The 22,432-nt window shown below is 41.3% G+C and overlaps 1 long non-coding RNA gene and 1 pseudogene across 2 annotated transcripts in view; both read left to right on the top strand.

Annotated features, from left to right (window-relative positions):
• The window catches only part of LOC308239252, a 198,095-nt gene that overhangs the window by 65,719 nt on the left and 109,944 nt on the right, over positions 1–22,432 (top strand). The gene's annotated exons all lie outside the window — the stretch shown is intronic.
• On the top strand, positions 5,709–6,342 carry LOC308239249 (large ribosomal subunit protein eL14-like; annotated as a pseudogene). Its single transcript has one exon. The product of its transcript is annotated as a large ribosomal subunit protein eL14-like (transcript).

Here is a 22,432-nt window from a genome sequence, read left to right as displayed (position 1 = left end):
TTTAAGTTATGTGCTTAAAAAAGAAGATTAGTTGGGTTTTTGTTCTCAAATCTGTTTATTTCCATTGTAATTGTAGATGTTAGTTCATTTTATATATTATGCAACCTAATGAAATGTGAGTACTAGGGAGAGGAAGGAAGCAGAATTGGGCAGAGGGAGAAATTGAATGGCAATATAATGATCCCTAAGGCACTAATTAATAAATAACCTGCCCACTAAACTCCATCTCAGGATCTGCTTCCTGGGAAACCCAACCTACAACAGTGTTGCTATGCATTATAGCGTTTAGCATACGGAAATAAACTGTTTATGTCCATTCAGCTTAAATAAGGTCAGACTTTAGGCTCAGGGAGATTTAATCCAAGGTATCCACTAGCCAAGAAGAGTACAATGTCCTTTATGGGCATAGCCATCTCTTCTCATGAGCTACACTGGCTGTAACAAGAAAAGATGGGAAAACTGGACTTTTTAAAGACATATATGCTAACAATAAAATATTATAGCAAAGGAAGTTTAGTGTAATAAAGATATTTAGGGTTAAAAATATAGACATTCCCATTAAATATTAATATTAGCGGTTCTGACTACATTAGAAACTGAGATTTCAAACAGAAATTCAATATTGCAACAAAAATATCTAGATATTTTTCTAAGATGATAAATTTAGGCAAGAGAAAGATCACTCCTCATTACTGATGAGAAAAGAAATATGCTTGACAATTGCTGTGGGTGGAGTTGCTACTAGGTCCCCAAAGCACTCAAGATTTAAAAAAGGGAAAAAAGTCATTATTTGAAATTTTCCATAGGGGTGACTGCTAATTATAGGGTGCTCTCTTTTGACCTAACACTCTAACCTATTTTATCTGCTGCTGGGAGAGTTTCACTGATGACTAAAATGTTTATGTAGCTAATAAAATTATTCAACATCACTAGATAGAAGGACAGAGATAGGTTTTAATGTAGATAGTGACAAGAAAAGTATCATCAACTGTTTCATTTGCAAGGATGGGCCAGCAGAGAAAATAGGATGGAAATAGAAACATTGTAAGGCACCACATGTCAAGAATTATTGAGTCCTTTTACTTTTCTTTATTATGTATAGGGACTTCAGATATATCCATTTCCTGTATTCTATGGAGGTGAGAAATAACATCTCTCCTATCTATAAACAGAAAATTATGGTCTGCTGAAATTATACTATATATCCAAATCCTACATGAAAGGAATTATAAATAGAGAGGTTATGAATTGACATGCTGTTGCACTGAGAAATCTTCCTCACTAAGAATAGAAAGGTTAATCTGTTTCCCTCTACCTACTCTCCACTACCCACACTTCTTTTATCAGAATTATCTGACCGTAAGTTCTGATTGCTTTTTTCCTTTAGTATTAGCTTTAATTTCTCATCAGAACCATTTAAATCAGGCATCCCTAAATCTTTCTAATGTGTGTTTTTATCTGATTCTGATAAAAAGGTGAGTAAGCATTGATTTCTGAAAAGGAATGCAAATTCCTAATGAAATAGGGAAGTCATGGCAGAAGCAACATTGTATATGGTCCATGCTCCTAGGGCTTTTTGGGGAGAAAGAGGATGTACCAATTAAATATGGCCACAGTAATGCTGTACAACAAACAACCACAATATCTCAGTGGCAAACAATAAGTATTTATTTAGCCCATGAGTCAACAGGAATTCAGATGATCTAGGCTGAGCTTTGACTGGGTGGCTTTGCTGATCTCTGTTGGGCTTAATTATACATCTGTAAGGGTGACTGAAGATCAATGGATCTAGTCTGGCCTTGGCTTGGGTGACTTAGCTCTGCTCCACATGTCTCTCATCCTCTTCCTGGGACCAGTGGGCTAGCCTGGGCACATGCTTCTCAAGGTATTGGCAGATATATGAGGGCAAGTCCAGTCATTGCAAGTGCACCTTTGGGTCATCTCACATGTGTTCACATCCCTTTGGCCAAAGCTTACCACATAGCCAAAAATACAGTCCACCTCTTTAGTGGGAAGAACTTCAAAGTCACATGGCAAAGGGTGTGGACACAAGAAGAAGTAAAAAAATAATAAGGCCATCAATTCAGTCTACCACAGGGGAGGAGCTAAAGCAGTTGCTTTGATATCAGGACTGCCACATATAATGATATCAGGATTGCCACATATGTTGTGTATCCTGCACAACAGCACCTGTGGAAGGGGTTGTAGGGGCTGGAATCCACCACACACTCTACACCCCAAAGCCATGCACTCTGATATGGGGTTATGACCTTTTTCTAACAAAAGCACTGCATCAATTAGTGAGAGCCCTGTTTTAAATTCATCACTAAAGGCTAAAAAATCTACTACTGTATCACTGTCCACCCATTGGATGCAGTTATAAATTTCCTCATCAGGTTTTTCAATTCCATGCTCCTTCTACTTCATTTATCCTCTTCTACTCCCAAACCACCCCGTCCAGATACCATTTCAAACACACGCAGAATATATGAATCCCAGGTTGCCAAGGCGTTCCAGTTACTTTCTTTTTTTGGTCCCCATTCAGTCAATTATAGAAAATTAATTCCAATCAGTTTATCAGTGCCCCTTCCCATGGTTGTGTCTAATGCATGGAGGACTTACATACTGTCATTTGGTGAGTGGAATATCTGGTATGCAGTAATCAAGTAACCAATGAAATGTGAGAATGATGGGCACCCATAAAATCCTCCTACATGTGATCCTCCATGTTCCTTCCCCAAGCTGAAACCTTGGAAACCATAAGTCAAAGACTACAAGGTGACAAGAAGGAAAGAGCCTTGGATCCCTGAACCATCACCTAGAATAGAGGCACATGCCAGTCAGAAATAGTGTTTGTGGTTTCACATAAGAAGAAAGAAACTTTTATTGGATTAAGCTGCCTGATATTGGGAGTTTGTCTTTTCAGTAGATAGAATAACAAACAAATTCAGATAACTCAGATGGCAAGTTGACTGGAATTGTGGTAGGGTGACCAGGCTGCACCTAGAATTCACATGACTTCTGTGATCAATAACTTAGTGCAAATCACTGGTATAGTTGTGGATTTTTCTTCAACCATGAGTAAGCAGAGTCCTGTTTTGAACCCCAAGTCTCTCTGCCTCATCCTCAATGATTTTAACACACATATATCTATCTTTTTCTACAACTCTCCTGCTGTAATTTTTGAAATTTCAGTATCCACATACATAATCCTTCTAGTACCCTGTCGTGTCGTGCCAGCTCATTTAGTTAGAGACATATGTTTTAGGTTGGTTTCTCTAGAAACAGAACCTGAAGTGGAGATTTTTGTGCAGGTGATTTATTGAATTAGTACTCTCGGGCTTAAGAAAGAGAGAGAAACAGGATAGGACAGAAGAAGGCAAGCATAGATGTAATTTCAGCTGAAGTCTAGCCTCAGGTTGATCCCACAAGGAGCTCTGGAGTGTGAATGGCACCAAAGAGTTGTCCCCCCTTGAGACAAGGATGGACGGAATTTTGTACCCTCCACCTCAAAGCAGGCAATCATTGTTTGTGGCAGCCCTCAGGAGAAGGGTATAATATCCCAGGCAACTCCAAGGAAAGCAGCTCCAACTGACCAAGGATAATTCTTCTTAGAAGTGTACAACTATGAGCCATAGCTGCCAAATTGCACAGTGTAATGCCTCAACCTAGTAAAGAGTCTCTGAGTGGAGCACCAACAGCCTACTACAGCGTTCTACCAAGAGTCATCCTTCAGTAAGAAAAGTCTACTTTTCTGTGCGTGGCCTTCTCATTCAGAAGGAATCTAACTCTTTCTAAAACAATTTGGCCAGCTACCTAGCAAAGCTACCCATGGAGCCTCACTGCCAGTCCAAGGTCATATCAGACTGATATCTACATCATAGCAAGCCACCTGGGGAGGGCTAGTGCTCAAAACCAAATCTCTACCTAGAATTAAAACAATAACATGTAGATGTTGGCCTAAATTGTCACCACTACCACCTCATTTCAGCTGAAATAATTTGACCTAGACCTTTGCTCTATTATCTCATTAGGAATTATGTGAACTTGATCTGAAAAATAAAATTGAAGGGTCCCTGGCCAGGTAGTTCAGTTGGTTAGAGCGTTGTCCCGATATGCCAAGGTTGTAGGTTGAATCCCTGGTGAGGGCACATATAAGAGGCAACCAATGAATGCATAAATAAGTGGAACTAAAATCAACATTTCTATCTCTCTTCTTCTCTTTCTCTCTCTCTCCTTCCCCCCTTCCCTCTCCCTTTCCCTTCCTCTCTCTAAAATCAATTTTTAAAAAAACACTGGAAGGAAGGCGATTTGCACTGCTAACCTCACTGAGGTATACATGGTGCAATGTTTCTCATGTAGCTACCACCACTTTCCAGAGTAGTTTTGAGTTATGGTGATAGAATTATTTTTGCGAAGAAAAAAAAGCCATTTTGCGAAGAAATTTTGGCTCCAGGCATGCTCAAACAGCTCTTGAAATCAAATTAAGCGAATTGCAGCCCTTGTCTTTATTTTTTATTTAAATTCTTTATTGTTTAAAGTATTATATAAGTCTGGAGCCCTTGTCTTTTCAAGTTGATCAAAGAAGACCTACTTCTTCTTTATAATAACAAAATATTATAAAACTCACTTGTTTTCCTTGCTAATAAATTATCATCCCCATTTGTTAAAATATCCACCCATATAGTATACAACTACAGGAAGCAGCTCTGTTTTCATTCAGTTCTACCATCTATCAGTTTCTCAAACACATATACATACATGCATACATACATACATACATAAATTCATGCAAAAAAACTGAAATGTTGTCCAAAGTTATCTTTATACCTCAGGTATCTTATTCAATGTGTCAGACACTGCTCTAAATGCTAAGATTGCAAAGAAAAATGAGTCATATATCCCACCCTCAAGCACAGACCATTGGTAGAGATGGACCTGAATTCAAATATGTTACCATAGAACTGTGGTATATGGATAATAGAACAATTTTGTGTGGGATGGTTTTGGAAAGTCTCATTGAAAAAAAATGGCATTTTTATCTCAAGTTTAAAGAATGAGTATGCATTATCTGGTAACTGGAGTAGTAAAATAATGTCAAAATTTATACAATAATCAGTGACTCCATCTTTCAAATTCAAGTGAGCTCTGGAGCTTACAGTACAAGTTACCTAATTAAATTTTGCTAACAATTCCAAAATAAATATTGTCACTTTACTTACTTAGGGTAAAAACTAGTAGTTAGAAAGATGAAGCTAGAAATATTGCTTAGTTATTTATTTGGGTGTTGTTGTTTTTTGTCTTGTTGTGTGTTTTTTGTCTTGTTCTTGGTTTGCAAAATAACATTTAACTTCAATTTCTTTGAGCACTTAATCACATTTCTACCAAACATAAAATATTCATACAAGCTACTAAATAAATTTCTTTTTAACTTTTTGTACTTACTATTCTCTAGAGGGAAAAACAGTATGTTATCAATAATATAGACTTTGGCATCTTTTCTTTCCTCCAATGAGCATATTAATGTTGTCTACTTTAGACTATATATTGCATTGGTCACATCATAATCAATTCAGGGATTTGAATCATATTAAAACGTTTACTAAAATACCTAATTAAAAAAGGGAATACAGTGCAGGGACGGGGTGGCCTTCTACACATACACATGGCTGGGTGGGCCTCCTTCCTTCTCACCGAGCGCCGCCCACATGGTGTTCAGGCACTTCCTGGAAGTTGGCTGGGTGACCTACATCTCCTTTGGACCTCATGCTGGGAAGCTGGTGGCGATCATAGATGTTATGGATCAGAACAGGGCTTTGGTTGATGGACCTTGCACGCAAGTAAGGAGACAGGCTATGCCTTTCAAATGCATGCAGCTCACTGACTTCATCCTTAAGTTCTCACACAGTGCCCGCTAGAAGTATGCTCAACAAGCCTGGGAGAAGGCAGGTATCAGTACAAAATGGGCAGCCACAAGATGGGTCAAGAAGATTGAAGCCAGAGAAAAGAAAGCCAAGAGGACAGATTTTGATCGTCACAAAGTAATGAAGGCAAAGAAAACGAGGACCCAAATGATCAAGCTTGAAGTTAGGAAGCTTCAAAAGGCAGCGCTCCTGAAAGCTCCTCCCAAAAAAGCACCTGCTGCTAACGGTGCAGCTGCAGCAGCTGCTGCAAAGGTTCCAGCAAAAAGTGACTGCTGCGGGCAAGAAGGCTCCAGCCCCGAAGGTTCCCACCCAGAAACCTGCAGGCCAGAAGGCAGCGCCTCCAAAAGCTCGAAAGGGTCCGAAAGCCCCAGCCCAGAAAGCACCTGCTGCTCCCAAGGCATCTGGCAAGAAAGCATGAGAACATAAGGGGCTACTATAATAATATAATATATGTTCTTTTTAACACACACACACATACACACACACATACACACACATACACACACATACACACACATACACACACATACACATATGCACACATGCACACATGCACACACATACACACACATACACATACACACACACACACAGGGAATAAACATCTTTGGCATTTAAAGCCAAATCTTGCTCATAAAAAAAGAGGGCTTGATATTGTATAAATAATGGTAACAGAAGGAAGAAAAATATAATTATATCGATCTTACTGTTTTTCACCAAATTATTTATTTCACCCATTCAGCTCAACATTTTCTGAACATAAGCTATACATGGCAATGATATTTAAGATGAAAAAAAAAATAGTGGTATATGCAAACTCTGAATTGTGGAATTTTGGAACAAAACCTCTGGCAATGAAAGCCATTTGAAAATAGAAAGAAATGATATCCATAGAATTGTTTGATGCATTGCTCATATTTTCCTTCGGCAAAGACTTTTCTTGCAGTAAAAATTAAAATGAAATAATTCTCTAGGACACAAACTGTAGGCATCCCAAGGATGGCAGGTACCGTAGTGAATACAAGGAGCACTCCCAGCTCAGGGAGTCTGCCGCCTGAGTAGTTCCAGACTATGGAAGATAGATTAGACATTGCTGACAACCATGAAATTTATGTAGCTAGAGAATGAGTCAAGCATAGAGTCGCAGTCATAGTCATGGGATTTAGAGATGGAAGGAAATCCACTTGTCAGGAACAGATGGTTGTTTGTCAAACAGTTATCCAATTTAAGTAGCTCTTCCTGTACTGATACTATAGGTCAGGATAAAAGCATTGGGAGAAAAATTGGCCTGTTGACCCACAAGCACAAGGTGAGCAAAAATAGGCCACCCATTTAAGCTGAGGTGATTTCAGGACTCCCAACCTTTAACATGCCAGCATATGCATACACACACACACACACACACACACACACACACACATTCACACTCATGGACACTCATTTACATACACACAATCTTACTCTAAATCTGAAAAGCACAGCCTGAAATTCCACAATTACAGAATCATTACAGTTTAAATGTTGAATTCATTCATAGACGTAATTAAAGTAAAAAATTCCTCTGGAAAATAAAAAGGGCTATTTACCATATGATCCAGCATGCCATCCCTGGAGAAGTGAAAACTTGTTTCCACAAGGACCTATACAGGAAACTTTATGGAAACTCTACTCATATTTGCCAAGATCTGCAAACAACCCAAATATCCTCCAACAGGTGAATGGATGAACACACTGTGGTACATCTATGCTACTTAGAAAGAAAAAGAAATAACTAACGATGCAAAGAACAACATCAATTATGCTGAGTGAAACAAGACACTCTCAAAGCTCACTTTCTTTATGATTCCATTTACATGACTTCTGGAAAAGGCAAAAAGTATAGGAATGGAGAACAGGGTTCAAGAGTGGAAAGCAGGGTTTTGCAAAGGAGCAACCCAAGGGGTGGTTTGGTGGTTTTTTTTAAGTGATGGAATGTTCTCTATCCTGGTTTTGGTGGTGGTTACACAAACCTACAGTGTTAAAACTCATAGAACTATATATAAAAAATAATTTTATAATATGTCAATTTTAAAGATATTTTAAAAGACTACATACCAGTCTCCAAAAGACAAAAGAGATGTATATTTAGCTACATTGTGTACCAGTAATCAGATTCTCCTCCTTCCCCCAAATCTGATTTATATAAAGTGAGAGGGAAGAAAGATTAAGGAGACATTTGTGGCACCTGGAGGTGGATTTGCAGAGAATGTGACATGGGTTGAAAAAAAGGCATGGGTGAAGGGAGGGTAAAGAGCAAAGAAAATGAAGTCTGAGAAACCATGGAGTTTTCTGACATCACATTTTTGCCCAAGGAACAACTCTGAGACTCAGAGCCATAATAGTGGATCAGGTGAGATGACACTTGTTAAAGCCAATTACATAGCCCCCAATTTTTGTTCTTCAAGAAAGAGAAGCTGGGAAGAAGAGAGCTGAATAAAAAGGGCAAAGGGGGAGGTGAGCAAACTAAGAGAATAGAATTCGTTCCCTTTAGTACTTCCACAGTGAATATTGCTTTCCACTGAGGGTAGAGCAGAGGTGAGTCTGCTCTCCTTCAAAGGTTGTGTCAAGATCACCTGCCTAACCAAATGATGTCCTGGCATTGCTGAATGAGCCATACAGCCTCTTGTCAATTCTCAGTCCTTGAAAGAAAATTATCCATCTACTTACTTACACTTTGGCAGGAGGCTGGTTTTTACAAAGACAAATAATAATCGTCAGTTAAACAAGCCTTCATAACTTTAATAGTAAGTCTCTCAGCTGAGTCACTTGCCTTTGGGAGCAAATATTTATTCCATAACTAATTCTAATTTAGTGGTTCTCAACTGAGGACAATTATGCCCTCCATGGGATACTTGTCAGTGTCTGGAGACATTTTTTGTTTTATTTTCATAACTTGGAAGGATATGCTAATGGCATCTAGTGGGTATAGGCCAGGGATGCTACTAAACATCCTACAATGAATGCACAGGACTGCCTCGCAACAAAGGAGTACCTAGCCCCAAATGTTAATAGTGCCAGGATTGAAAAACCCTGTTCTAATAATACTTGAAAATCTTCCATGACCTAATTTATATATCACCTTTTCCTGAAATAACTTTTACTCGGAGGTTTTTCTAACACATGTGTGATGTGGCTGAGGGTCTGGTTAGGTTTCTTGACTTCATAAATGAAGCTGCTGATCAGCACAGGAAGCTGTGAACTAAATGCAGTTGCTCTGACTCAAAAGCAGAGGTGCTGTGAGACTGCACGCTCATCCACATATGCTAAGTACACTTTCCACATTTGGTACTTTTTACGGGGCCAATAAAACCCACGCTGCTTTCTCAGGATCTCACAAAGATCAATCAGTGTTCTCCATGGAAACATCTCCCAGTTCAGGCAAGGCAAAGAAAATGTGACACCTCTGTGAAAGGACAGAACTTCTTATTTCAAGGCTAATTACAGATAAGATGATGAGCATTTTTATGCCTCCTCAAAGCTTAAAAAGCATGATTTCCTTTTTCTTTTCAATGTAATAGCCAGAAAAACATGTTAATTTTCACTTTGCTTTTTCATTGTAGAACAGAACATGAATAGATCCAAGGAAATCACCAAGCTCCCTCTGTACTCCCTTTCTTGTCCTCATCAGCTCCCTCTCTCAAAGGTGCAGCTGTCCTCAGTTAAGTAATGATGAATTCCTGTTAACCTGAATGTAGAGTAGCCTATTCTCTGCATATCCCCCAAGACACAAGGAATAGGAGGCAAAGAAAACCCAAGTCACATCTCTTTCAGTGAGGGTTTAATAGAAACATTAAGTTGCCATTCATTCTCAAATTAATTCTTCCTCTACATGCTGAGTCTTCTTTCTTGCATCACAGACACTTGGGTTTTTCATATATTTCATCTCCTGTCCCATCCAGACTCAAATCATCAGAACAAAGGTATATTATGCCTCTGCGTTGCTTCCTTGTTCAATTTCTTGTAAAGAAAGAAAGCAATGAATGGTGTTGAGTATAAATGGAGGCAGGTGTGCCACACCTTGCCTTCCATCTCTTGTCTGACATTTTCAAACACCTAATAGAAAAAATTGTGCAATAACAGGGCCCAATTTGTTGCCATTTCTAAAATGCCTAAAGCATTAGATGGATGGCTAACAGCTCTAGGCCATTTCTTCCATCTACACATTATTATGAGAGCAATACATTCACTGGGATGACAAGGACATTTATTCAAAGACCACCAGCCCCAAAGGCCTAATTTTCTGCACAGAGACTCTTTTCTATAAAAGGAGTAATATTTCAGCCTGAACTTAATAGCTACCTTACTATGCTAAGCTCTACAAGCTACTTGCATTTATGTTATAGTGAAGTTACCTTGGGAGAAAGTGACCATCTAAAACACAGTTCTGGCTAGAAATTTCAGTCACTGAGGATTTGAGGATGTAGGATAGGTACTGAAAACACATGTATTAAATCAGTAAACAGTAAGTCTGCCATTCCAGGTTCTATGGCAGGTTCAAAATGACCTGCCTTCAAGGAGTTTAAAATATAACTGAAAACATAAGACAAATATACAAATAAAAAACACTAAAACGTAATAATTTAAGAACACTACAGATGTTCTACTTATCGCACATATTACTTATTGTAAATTCTATATGATGATGGTTAAACATCAAATCCAAAGAGCCCAACTTACTTCTGAAAGATCCAAAGAATATAATATCATATGATATCCAGATGACATCAAACACAAATCAAGTCCTGGTTTTCTGAAGACATCAAGGTATGACAACCATATGTGGAGGATTTCTAGAGTAGTCCCAATTTCAAATATTTTATCATATTGCCAGATCCGGTGCTGATTTTTAGTTCAGAAAATATGGTCACAATATGTAGAGTGAAGTGTTGGATTCCCATCAGTTGGCTATCTCCAAACCTCACCGTAGGAAGAGTTTCCTAGAGAAAGTATTTTAGAGTTAAGGAATCCCACTATAAGTGGATGATTATCTCAAGGAAAGAAGGTAGCACTTGCTCTTTGTAACCTTATGTTTTGAGAGATGCTTCTCACTTTTGAACCTTTGAGCCCCTGAAAGGCAACCACATTACCTATCATCATGGTAGGGATTCTGAAAGCATGAGAAAAAGAGTTCCTGCCTCTTGTTAGCAATGTATTTAATTAAAGAGCAACATCCCTGAGACACAATAAAGACATTGTTTAAAAAAGAAAAAAGCAACGGGTATTTTTATCCTTGTTAGGCTCTTTATGCCAGGCTACATAAAATGAATTGTTCTCCAATTAGCCACATAGCTCATGACCCAAGGTTATGCTTACTTATAAAGGAAGTGAAGAGAATCTGGATTTGGAGAGAGGGATGGATTCCTCAAGCCTGATAAATACAACAAAAAACATCCCAATGTAAAATAGCTCCTAGATTGCCTCCACAAACAATTTCTTTTTCACATCTCCCTATTTTCTCTCGAGTGGAGAGTTTTCAAAAGAACCATTGGGTCAATAATAAGTTGGCAGAAAATGCTTCATGCTGCTTGTTCTGTCAGCATGTATAGACTCCTTTAATTCTCAAATGACTGTCTTTGGTAAACTTCCTGTTGTTATGAGTTAGGGGTATTGATGTGTGATGAATAAATTGCATCCACTGGTTATTGTCAGGAACAGAGAGTTAAATTACATGTTTAAACTGGCATTCTTAAACCTTATTGCTAAATGAAGCATGAGTGATATGACTATGAAAGTCCTTCCTGACTCTGAGCAGAGTAAAATAAAAAGTACTTGCTAGATTATTGGCCTCTATGGGATAGGAAGAAAAATCCCCAACACCCTACCAATATCAGAAGGAATCGGAAGTCCTTTTCTCTTTGAGCCATTCCTCTGTCCTTCTATAATATAAAAGCTAATATCTCTATGTAAGACCAACAATTAAATGCTTATGCTCTATTTGAGAGAAAGAGTAAGATAAGAATTAACTCATTTATGAAGTTAGGAATGAATAACTGAAGTATATGCAGTTCGGGCATCATTCACAATTCTTCATACTTTGGTGGGGCAAACCCTGCCCTAGTCTTTCACAACCTCCCATGATTCCGTGCTTCTTTCCTAATGCCTTTTAATGGGAACAGAAAATAGGAAGAAAAAATTTAAATCCACAATCCTATTAATAAGGAGTCAATCCAAATTCAGTATTCTGCATAAACTGTCTTCTTAAATAATATCAATATATTCTAAATAAATTAATATTTTATGCAAACAGGCATATGGATTTCATACAGCTACTAATTGCTTACCAAATGAACTTTACTTTTAAAAAATGCACTTGATTTTTTTATCCCCAACACATTTTTGTTCTGTTGTATGGAATATATAGGAATCAAAACTATTTATTTAATCAGCAAACTATTCGTTCAAATAACATTGATAGAGTTTCTAATATCTAACCAAAATTCAGTTCTTAAAAAGCTCAGTCTAAGTGGGAAATTTTATCCAAGGTGAAAAGAGTCACAAAGAAATTTTAAATCATTTGGTAATATTGTTATACATAACAGTGCTATTCTTATTCAGAAACAATTTTTTTAATAATGTAAGATTTAAAAAACAAATAACTATGTGAAGAATCAAGATTTTCTGAATAAAAGAAAGAAAATTATAAAATAAAAATTAAGTAAAAACACAGTGATGTTAAAGTTAATTGGGATATATCAATATGAAGTCATTCTGGCTCTACATTAAAATGCCCTAGTTGCAATGTCACCCCAGTTACTAGTACAATATGTAACCTTGAAACTCTTCTTTTTTTACCCTAATACCTATTCCTCATTCAAAGGAACCAGCAAGTCCTTGGAAAAATGGCTGATTCTAGGCCTGGAGCAGAGAAGGTACAATTAGAGTCTAAGACAACTTATGAGCAAGAAATAAAGAGCTTTTAAAGTTTAATTGGATCCTGTCAAAAGGACACAGGAGTCAGATTGAAAGTGCCCCGCCTATTGGCCAAACTTGTGACAAATGCGCATCAAAGAGAACAATGTAGTTATTTGAAATATATTGAATCTATGAAAATCCATAAATCAAAAAGAGAAACCCAGGGAAAAAACTCATTTGGCACCATTCAGGGCAACTCTTTAACCAATTCCTTCCTTTGAAAGTTGGTGATCAAAGGAAAAGAGTTAAGCATTTATCCTGGAAAGTAGCCAAATAGGCCCAATTGATAAAAGACAGCTCCTCATTCCAGAACAATCCCAATTAAATACATTTAAAAGGAATACTAGGATTATACGATCACCATTTTTGAAGCCCCCAAAGAAATTATTGATTCAGGCAAGAATTGTCAATTGGTGTTTTGTTTGTTTGTTTGTTTAAATAAGAATGTTGCCAAAGAAAAAACAAGCAATCTTAAAGTTCTGGTCTCAAAGAGTAAAACTTAAGTATAGGTAGAGCAGCAGTTTTCCATCTTTTTCGTGTCATGGCACACATAAATTCATTACTAAAATTCTGTGGCATGCCAAGAAATATATTTTTACCAATCTGACAAAAATGGGTATCATTTTGATCCATTTACACTGGATGGCTATTGTTGTGTTGGCTGTTGTCATTTCTTTTATTTGACAATCTAAGGGAAAAAGAGGTCAGTGCCCAGGACTAAGTAGTCAGAAATTGCATCTTTCCTAGCTGGTTTGGCTCAGTGGATAGAACGTCGGCCTGCAGACTGAAGGGTCCCAGGTTCGATTCCGGGCCAGGGAACATGCCCAGATTGGGGGCTCAATCCCCAGTGTGGGGTGTGCAGGAGGCAGCCAATCAATGATTCTCTCTCATCATTGATGTTTCTATCTCTCCCTCTCCCTTCCTCTCTGAAATCAATAAAAATATATTTTTTAAAAAACTCTTGCAACACAGAGGTTGAAAATCGCTGAGGTAGAGGGATTAAGCTGTCATCACCCTAATCCATGCCTCCGTCTTTGCATCACTAATGGTAGAACAAGCAGATATCACAAGTCACCTGATGTGATGCATATTATGTACTCATCATTTGTGATCATTTCAGTGGCAAATATTTAGCATATACTCATGAAGCTTTTAGAGCCAACTTCTAGTTTATAGGAAATACAACTAAATTAACAAAATGACACCACAAGGAAGAAACCACACACACCTAGAAAGTAAAATATTTTCTTAAATACATTTTTATTGATTTCAGAGATAGAGAGATAGAAACATCAGTGATGAGAGAGAATCAAGTATCAGCTGCCTCCTGCATGCCCCACACTAGGGATCAAGCCTGCAACCCGGGCATGTGCCCTGACTGTGAATCAAACTGTGACCTCTTGGTTCATAGGTCTATGCTCAACCACTGAGCCACACTGTCCAGGCTAGAGAGTAAAATATTTTTATGGGCCACTTACCCATCAGTAAGTCAGGGTCATGAAAAATAGACTGCTTTGGAATAAAAGAGACTTAAGGCAAATAACCACATGCAATGGGTTGTCCTAGAGTAGATTCTGATTCATTAAAGGGCATTTTGGAAACCAGTGGAGAAATCTGAATATCGACTAAATATTGGGCCATAAATGAGCACAATTTTAACTTTAAGTGTGATAATATTATATTGCCTATGTTTTTTTAAAAGCACTCTCAGTAGCTTATTTAGCATGCTGTGTAGCACAAGCCTAGAACTAAGTGTGGTCCATGGACCAGCAACATTGGCATCATACGGGAGCTTGTTAGAAATGCAGTCTCAATCACCATCCCAGACCTACTGAATTCGAAGTCTGCATTTCAACAAAATCCCCTGGGAATTCCTCCCCACTCTGCAGCTTGAGAAGCATGATGTAGTGCATTATCTTGCTACATGAGAAATCAATGAAGAATGTTGTGACAGGAATGTCAGTTGGTTCTTCCTCAAGTTCCCTGTGCACGAATGTGCCCCATTCCATCCCAGAATGGATTGAGACCTACTTTCTACCTCTATAAGTGGTAGGGCAGAAGAGGCATTACTGTGGTGGTGCCTTGAGAAAAGAGCTTGTTTTGAGTTTCCAGCAAGCAAGCATCAAGACTCAGACACTCTTGGTCATTTTGTCCATAGGCTTTGGGAGGGACTGACATAAGAAGAAAGGGATGCCCACTTATCCAGTCAGATCAGTAGAAACAATCCTGGCAACCAGTTTAGTAACAGATGCTCCAGCCAGATGGCCCTCTCATTCATTGTACACATGAAGAAACTGAGATCTATTCACTCAGCAGATTCATTCAACAGATATTTATTGAACACTGCTTGGGGTACAGTATCTAGAAGTGCATTCTAATGAGGGAAGTGGACAATAACCAAATAGATAGCTGCTCTGAAGAGAGAGCAGGGAAAGGGAATAGAGAAAAGCTGAAGTGCCTTTTTTAGATGAAACAGTAAAGGAAATCTTCTCTAAGATGCCATTCAGGCAAATCAGTGAAGGAGTTAGCACATGGATAACTAAGGCAAGTATATTCAGGCCAGAGGGAATGGTAAAAGCAAAGGTTCTGACGTAAGCAGGGAGGCCAGTGTGGCTGAGGAGAGAGAAGGAAGGGAAGAATGAAAGGAGATGAGGTCAGTAACATGGTAGGAATGGGCTTGGGGCAGGGAAAATAGTGTAGGGACTCAGAGGCCATGATATGAATTCTCAATTTTGTTCTAAATGCAGTGGACAAGGAAGTGATATAAACTGACTAGCGTTTTCAAAGGATTGTTCCACCTGCTATGTTGAGAACACAAGTAAAAGCAGGGACACTGATCCAGACAAAAGATGATAGGGGAAAAGAGAAATTATGGTGATTTGGACCAGTGGTAATGATTATATATCAGAATCAGAATATTTCTCTAAGAGCTGGAAGGATTACTGCAAAATTGGAAAGTATGAGAGAAAAAGAAGAATAAGACTGACTCCAATTTGGGGCTTAAATAACTGTGTGGACTATAATCCCATTATAGATTGAGAGTCAAAAAACTTTTTCTATAAAGGGCCAGATGGTAAATATCTTCAGCTTTACAAGCAAGACAGACTGTGTTGCAACCACTCAACTCTGCTGTAGGAGTGTGAAAGCAGCCATAGATAAGTAAATGAATGTGTTCATGGCTGTGTTCCAATAAAACTTTATTTACAAAAACAGATTTGCTCATGATCACGCAGCTGATATGAATCTAGGATAATAATGTAGAGCTACCCATCCTCAATCTGGTGTCCTTTATGTTGTTCAGCCTCTCCTAACAAAATTTCTCCTACCACTGACAATCCTATCTAATAAAAGAGTAATATGCAAATTGACCATCACACCAAGACACAAGATGGCCGCCCCCATGTGGTCAAAAATGGCTGCCCCCATGTGGACACAAGATGGCCACCACAAGATGGCCGCCACAAGATGGCCTGCAGGGGAGGGCAGTTGTGGGAAGTTAGGGGTGACCAGGCCAGCAGAGGAGGGCAGTTGGGGGTGACCAGGCTGGCAGAGGAGGGCAGTTGGGGGAGACCAGGCCAGCAAGGGAGAGCAGTTGGGGGGGACCCAGGCCTGCAGGGGAGGGCAGTTGGGGGGGACCAGGACTGCAGGGGAGGGCAGTTGGGGGAGACCAGGACTGCAGGGGAGGACAGCTTGGGGGGGGGCAGGCCTGCAGTGGAGGGAAGTTGGGGGTGACCAGCCCTGCAGGGGAGGGCAGTTGTGGGCGATCAGGAAAGCAGGTCAGCAGGGGAGGGCAGTTGGGGGGGACAGCAGAGGAGGGCAGTTGGGGGGGACCCAAGGGAGGGCAGTTGTGGGAAGTTAGGGGTGACCAGGCCAGCAGAGGAGGGCAGTTGGGGGGGGGGACCAGGACTGCAGGGGAGGACAGCTGGGGGGGACAGGCCTCCAGTGAAGGGCAGTTGCGGGGGAACAGGACTGCAGAGGAGGGCAGTTGGGTGGGAGCAGGCCTTCAGGGGAGGGCAGTTGGGGGGGACCAGGCCTGCAGGATAGGGCAGTTGGGGGGGACCAGGCCTGTAGGGGAGAGCAGTTAGGGGTGACTGGGCCAGCAGAGGGGGGCAGTTGGGGGAGACTAGGTCAGCAGGGGAGGGCAGTTGGTGGGGGAACAGGACTGCAGGGGAGGACAGTTGAGTGGGAGCAGGCCTGCAGGGGAGGGCAGTTGGGAGGGACCAGGCCTGCAGGGTAGGGCAGTTGGGGGGGACCAGGCCTGCAGGGTAGGGCAGTTGGGGTTGATCAGGCCAGCAGGGAGGGCAGTTAGGAGTGACTGGGCCAGGAGAGGAGGGCAGTTGGGGGAGACCAGGTCAGCAGGGGAGGGCAGTTGGGGGGTACCAGGACTGCAGGGGAGGGCAGTTGGGGAGGCAGGCCTGCAGGAGAGAACAGTTGGGGGGACCAGGCCTGCAGGGGAGGACAGTATGGGGGGACCCAGGCCTGCAGGGGAAGGCATTTTGGGGGGACCAGGCCTGCAGAAGAGGGCAGTTGGGTGGGACCAGGCCTGTAGGGGAGAGCAGTTAGGGGTGACTGGGCCAGCAGAGGAGGGCAGTTGGGGGAGACCAGGTCAGCAGGGGAGGGCAGTTGCAGGGGAACAGGACTGCAGGGGAGGGCAGTTGGGTGGGAGCAGGCCTGCAGGGGAGGGCAGTTGTGGGGGACCAGGCCTGCAGAGGAGGGCAGTTGGGTGCCAGCAGTCCTGGATTGTGAGAGGGATGTCCAGCCATCTGTTTAGGGCAGTCGGACATCCCTCAATGGGCCCCAGATTGGAGAGGGTGCAGGCTGGGCTGAGGGACACCCCCCTCCCGTGCACAAATTTTGTGCACTGGGCCTCTAGTATATAAGAATCACAGTGTACAAGGCCAGAACTAGTTTAAATGCTACCAGGTACTCAATGAGGGCCTGGGCATCTACAAATGGCAGATGAGAGGTTCAGCAATGCACATCCCTGAGAGAGGGCAAAAAAGTCTCCTGTTATACCCTATTCTAAGCAGGATGTTCACATGTGCCCTTTTAATAGGGTGTTCCATCTTGTCCTACTTGCATCAACCTTCAGTAAAGTCACCACAATGAACTTGGGTCATGCTGTTCTTTGTCAGAGTAAACCTGCAAAAGATTGCTAGTTATTTCTTTCAGAAGCAAGAAAAGAGAAAAATGTCCTACTGCACCATTTCAATAGCTCTAACAAGATAAACCAAAAGTTGTGATTTTTTTCCTTTTTTACTCTGCCAAGAAATAGAGAGGGAGAGGGGGAGAGAGAGAGAGGCGGGGGGGGGGGGGATGGCTGTATTCCCTGTAATAACTTTTAATTACTGCAGTGATTAACAGCCATCACCTTTTCTGTTTCCTCAGGCCTTTCTGACTATAGCTCATAGAAGTAAGTAGCATCATGGCTTCTGAAGGAGGTCTCTGTTTCTCAACTGTTAATTGGCTTTTGTCCTTATTGGCAACCTTCACATTTGCTGCTGTACTTTATTTCTGTGTGCCCTTCAGTAACCAATCATTCAAACTCTTCATGGGTTTCTCATCCTAACTTCAAGGCCCTTTAAGCTCTTCTAGCTCATATTCAGCCACTTCCATAATCCTCTCAAGAGTATAGGGAAATCTGGATCTTCTCTAATACCACTAGGAAGTGACAAGAAACATGGGAAGTGGTATCAGTCACTTGCAACCTAGAACTTCCTAGATGTGCCCCATTTCTACTCAAGATGACACGTTATGGGGAAACCTTAGTTTCTTAAAAATAAAGCACAAGTCTTTCTACTCTCAGATTCCCAGACTGGTGTGAAGGATTTATCATGCTCATGTCCAGTGGCATGCTGGAGCAGCTCATATTGACTTGCTAGAGCCAATTGTTTATATCTCTTTCCAGCACCACAATCAATGATGCTGTGTTGGAAACTTGAAATTGGCCATGCATGGTGGGAATACTTGAACCACAGAAAGTGGAAAATACCACATATCAGGGCTTTTTTCTTTGGTAGCCATCTGTTAAACATTTACCAACACAATATCACTGCCCATACATGCTACATGACTTTATGGGAATTGGGGATGCAGGTGTAACAGAGCCCCTTCTCAAGAACACATCAATGTCTAAGCTTCTCTCTCTCTCTCCCTCTCTCCCCTCCTCTGCTCTCCCCCTTTTCACCTCTCCTCTCATTTGCTAATTTGTGGAAGCTTTGAAGTATAATGCAATAGAACTCTCATTAGGAATTCTTCCCAAATCTACTGTTTCAGGCACCTAGCTTCCACCTTCACACATTCTAATTACATTGGTGTGAGTGCAACCTTGGAACTGTGGATTTTAAAAGCTCTCCAGGTGATTTTTAACATGGAACATATATATATGATGAATGTCCACCAAAATCAATTAAAAGTGAGTCTTTACAAGTCCAGGCAGCGATAGGTTTTACTAGTAAAACAGCCCCAGGTGATACTGATGCAAGGACAAGATTGCAAACTACTGGTTTATAGTATAAATGTTGGCTCTATTGGTATTAAAAATGATGCTAGTGAAGCTCAAAGCCTTTTCTCTAAATCTATTTGGAAACTCAAAAGCTGTGAGATGTCATGTCTTTCTATTTACCTGCTATTGAGGGTTTTTTAAGCTCTCCAGGTGACAGTGATCTGCAACCCACTGGCCAACACCCTCCTTAGACTGCAAGTACCATGAAGGCCATGGCTATGTGATACTCATTCTCATGTCCCTGGGATATAGCATAGTGGCTGGCATAAGAGTTGCTCAATAAATGTAGCCCGGCTGGTGTGCTCAGTGGTTGAGCATTGATCTATGAACCAGGAGGTCACAGTTCAATTCCTGGTCAGGGGACATGTCCTGCTTTGCAGGCTCAATCCCCAGTGTGGGGCATGCAGGAGGCAGCTTATCAATGACTCTCTATTATCATCAATGTTTCTCTCTCTCCCTCTCCCTTCTTCTCTGAAATCAATCTATAGATAGATAGATATATAGATATAGATATAGATATAGATATAGATGATATATAGATATAGAGATAGAGATATAGATATAGATTTCAGAGAGGAATCCTATTTAATAAAAGGGTAATATGCAAATTAACCATTACTTGGTCACAAAGACGGCAGTGCCCATAGCCACAAGATGGCGGCTCCCAGTCCCCTCAGCCCCGCCAGAGTCCCCAGTCCTGGGGGGCAGCTACTGAGAGCCAGCAGCATGAGCAGCCTGGTGGAATGCTTGCTTCATCACCACAGCGACAAGCTCCTGCCCTGGCTGTGGAGGGCCTCTGGGGGACAGGAGGACCGGCCCGCAGCCTCTGAGGCTGAGCACAGGCCCAGAGAGGAGACAGTGGGCCTGCCTCCCACAGAGAAGCAGTGCAGCTCCCTCCTGTCTCCTGCAGAATCGGCGAGGGTCCCTCCCGGCTCCTGCTTCCGCCTCCCATGGAAACTACACAACTCCTGTGCAAGTAGCGCAGCTCCTGGCGGCATGCTGCAGTTCCCGCCGGCTCCCACGGAAGCGGTGGGTGGCCTACTGTGTGTGATATCGCCCGATGAGCTACTAGTCTACACTAATAAAAGAGAAACATGTAAATTGACCATCACTTCGCTACACCCACCAGCAAATCAGGAGGGAATATGCAAATTAGAAGGACAAAGATGGCGGCCGCCCAGCTGTTCCAGGTGTGGAGTGTGCCAGGCAGGGCAGGACGCCTGCTATGAGAGGGAGGGCAGGGGGCGAAGGGATCTACAGGAGCAGCACTCTGGCTGCAGCGAAGATGAAGAATTCAGACTCCGGAGTCTGCAGCGAAGGAGAAGATGCCAGACTCCAGCCAGAGTCTGCAGCAAAGACGAAGAGGGCAGTCTGCAGTGAAGATGGCATACTCTGGCTGGAGTCTGCAGCAAAGACAGCAGACTCTGGCCAGAGTCTGCAGCGAAGGCGGCAGACTCCAGCCGGAGCGAAGGCCTGGGTCCCAGGTGCCGGAGGAAAACCGGTGCTGGAAGCCAAGGGAAGGATGGCCTATTGCACGAATCTCTTCGTGCAACGGGCCTCTAGTATATATATAATAAATGTAGATAGATATTTAAGATCTTATCATTTCTGATTTTCTCCCAACCAAGGAAGAAAGTGATAAGGATATCCCTAAAATTCTGATCCCAGGAACTCTTGTAATTAGATCCTCATAGTCACTCATTTGCTTGGGCACCGAATAATGATGACACTAGTGAAGGTTTCCCAACCCTTCCTTTGTACAGTGAATAGCTACAGAATAATTCCATGTCATTTGGAAGTCTGAGGGAGATCTATCATCAATTCTGTTCACAAAGAAGTAAGAAATCCCTCCCAGGAACTGTTTAATGGAAATAGAAGAATACTGCAGCAAATTTCCTTCTCAGTGGATAACTCCATTCAAATTGAGGCATGTCAGTCCATCAATAAATATGGCAACATGAGACCTTATTCTATGACTTCCACTGCAACTTTTTATGCTTGATTATTTTTTCGTTTGGAACAAACTTACTGAATAGATATTTTGTGTAAGATTCAGAGCTATAAGACATACAAGGAAAATTTGGTATGATAAAAGGACATTAGAATTTCATAGCATTTAAAGTTTACAAATTACATGGCACATTCTAAACTCTATACTTCAAAAGTCTTACTCAACTAGTTCATTTGCCACTAAATTTACAAAGGTATTTAGTACCTCCTTCCCTCTCTTTGCCATGGTTACAGCAAATTCTAACACTTTGGTTTCTACATGTAAAGCCAAGCTCACAGGAAAATAAGTTATTACTTTCCCAGGAATAATTTAAGAAGTTCTATAAAGATCTCACAGCCAAAACACCTACCTTCCTCACCCACATCCCAAATCCAATATTTGAGATTTTCCCCTGCCTGATATCCTGCTGAGAGTAGTAAGAGAAAACTCTCACAACTTAATGAATTTATCAGCTGCATCCTAATCCCAAGAAGCATGGGAGGAGAGCAGGATCAGTGAAAGTTTGGAGGAAAATAAAAAAAAGAAATGCTGGGGAGCATGGAAAACAAATTTCCCCATCTCTGTATCCCACTTAAGGTCAGTGCTAAGCACTGCCCCATTTCTGCTTTGAGTAAGGTGATCATACACTCAAAATGCCCAAGAACAGACTTACTTCTACTCCTTTCTTCTCAAGAAGCTCCTTAAATCTGTTAACTTTCACTTGTTTGACATATTTTATTCATGTTGTTAAACCTTCTGAATATGAATTGCATGTAACCATCTCCAGATCACCTGAAGGGGCAAAAGTATTTCTCAACAGGGGCACTTTGGATGAGACAACTCTCTTCATGCTAGACATTTTCTCTCCCTCCTCCACCCCTGTAAATGGAACTAGCACGCCCCCTAGTCATTGTGACAATCAAAAGGCTCCCACACACTTCCAAATGCTCACTCGAAGGGTGGTACTGGCGTGGGTTCAGAAACGCTCAGTTTTACACCCTAGCAAGTAAGACACAAAAGGCTCACAGTCATTTTGTAGAGGCATTTTGCTTGTAGAACTTT

The sequence above is a fragment of the Plecotus auritus genome (genome assembly GCF_963455305.1).
Source record: "Plecotus auritus genome assembly, chromosome: X".
NCBI lineage: Eukaryota > Metazoa > Chordata > Mammalia > Chiroptera > Vespertilionidae > Plecotus > Plecotus auritus.
This window is presented reverse-complemented; position numbering and strand designations above follow the sequence as displayed.